This window comes from Calidris pugnax, unplaced genomic scaffold (assembly GCF_001431845.1).
Source record: "Calidris pugnax isolate Ruff unplaced genomic scaffold, ASM143184v1 scaffold949, whole genome shotgun sequence".
NCBI classification, from domain to species: domain Eukaryota; kingdom Metazoa; phylum Chordata; class Aves; order Charadriiformes; family Scolopacidae; genus Calidris; species Calidris pugnax.
Window position 1 is genome coordinate 44,860 of NW_015091637.1, and position 1,855 is coordinate 46,714.

Below are 1,855 nucleotides of genomic sequence, written 5' to 3' on the forward strand. Positions count from 1 at the left end.
GTGGGACCACGTGTGCCACCCGTGTCCTCACACGCACTCCCCGGGCTCACGTGTCCCCTGTGGGACCCCGTGTTCCCTGTGGGCTCACGTGTGCTTCACGGGTCCACGTGTCCCCACAGGGGGGGGGTCCCCATGTGCCCCACAGGCTCCTGTGCCCCCCCATGGGCTCACACGGCACCCCCCGGGCTACCGTGTCCCCGGGGGGGTCCCCCCAAGGGTTCCGGGGGACCCTATGGGGCCATGTGTCCCCCCCGGGACCCCCTCTGCCCCCCACCTCCTCACCGGGACTCCCCGTGTCCCCCACGGCCATCGGGGTCCCCCATGTCCCCCAACGTCACTTGGGGGGGGGTCTCTCGTGCCCCCTGAGCCCCCCCGGACCCACGGGCTCACAGGGACCCTCTGGGCTCCCTGATGGGGTCCCGCGGCGCCCCACGGGCACCAGATGGCACTGGTACAGCACGGCACGGCCCTACGGCACCAGTATGGCACCAGTACGGCACCAGTATGGCACTGGTACGGCACTGGTACGGCACAGCACAGCCCCTATGGCACTGGTACGGCACCAGTATGGCACCAGTACAGCACAGTACGGCCCCTACGGCTGGGATGACACTGGTATGGCACCAGTATGGCACTGGTACGGCACCAGTACAGCATGGCACAGCCCCTACGGCTGATACAGCACCAGTACGGCCCCTACAGCCGGTACGGCACCAGCACAGCACCAGTACAGCACCACTATGGCACCGGTACAGCCTGATATGGCACCGGTACAGCACCGGTACAGCATGGTACGGCCCCTACGGCCGGTACAGCACCAGTACAGCACCGGTACGGCATCAGTATGGCACTGGTATGGCATGGTATGGCCCCTATGGCTGGTATGGCACCGGTATGGTACCAGTATGGCACTGGTACGGCATGGTACAGCACTGGTATGGCATGGTGCAGCACCGGTACAGCACTGGTATATCCCAGTACCGCACTGGTATGGCACCAGTACAGCCCGGTACAGCCTGGTATGGCACCGGTACAGCACCAGTATGGCACCAGTATGGCACCACTACAGTCCAGTACAGCACCGGTACAGCCCAGAACAGCCCAGCACAGCACCAGTACAGCCCAGCACGGCACTGGCACGGCACGAGTGGGCAGGGGCTCGTGGGGGGGGATGGGGGGCACCTGAGCCATGGGAGTGGGGGACACCAGCTTGTCACCCTCTGCTTGCACACGCTTGTGCACACATGGACATGCCTGAGTCCCTGCTCACACACGCTTGCACACTCACGTGCACACACGGGCACACTCGTGCACAGTTACACGCGCTTGTTCGAGCACGGGGATGATGGGGGGGTGACGCACACTTGGACACGCTTGGACACAGGCACACACCCCCAGTCGTGCGCACACCCTGGGGCACACTTGCCCGCGCTGGTGCACCTTTGCAAAGGGTTGTGCAAAGCTGCGAATGCTTGTGCACACTCCTGCGGGCTGCCTGCCCGTGCTTGCACACCTTCATGCACGCTCGCACGTGTTCACAAAATGCTTGTGTGTTCACAATGCCCAGCGCACACCTGGGCACGCTCACGTGTGCTCTTGCACACTCAGGGATGCTGGTACGTGTCCGCCGATGCTCTTGCACGCTCTCATGCACCCTGTCCCCCTCGTGCCCGCTCTCGCACGAGCGTGCATGGCCACCGCCCCTCCTTCACACACACACACACACACACACGTGTGCACACGCCCGCACACCTCTTCCTCCCCGAATCCGCTTCGTCGGCTTTTTCCACCTGCCCCAGTTTTGGGGCCCCGGGGGCCGCCCTCGCATCCGGGGACCCCCGCGGCGGCGCCGGCC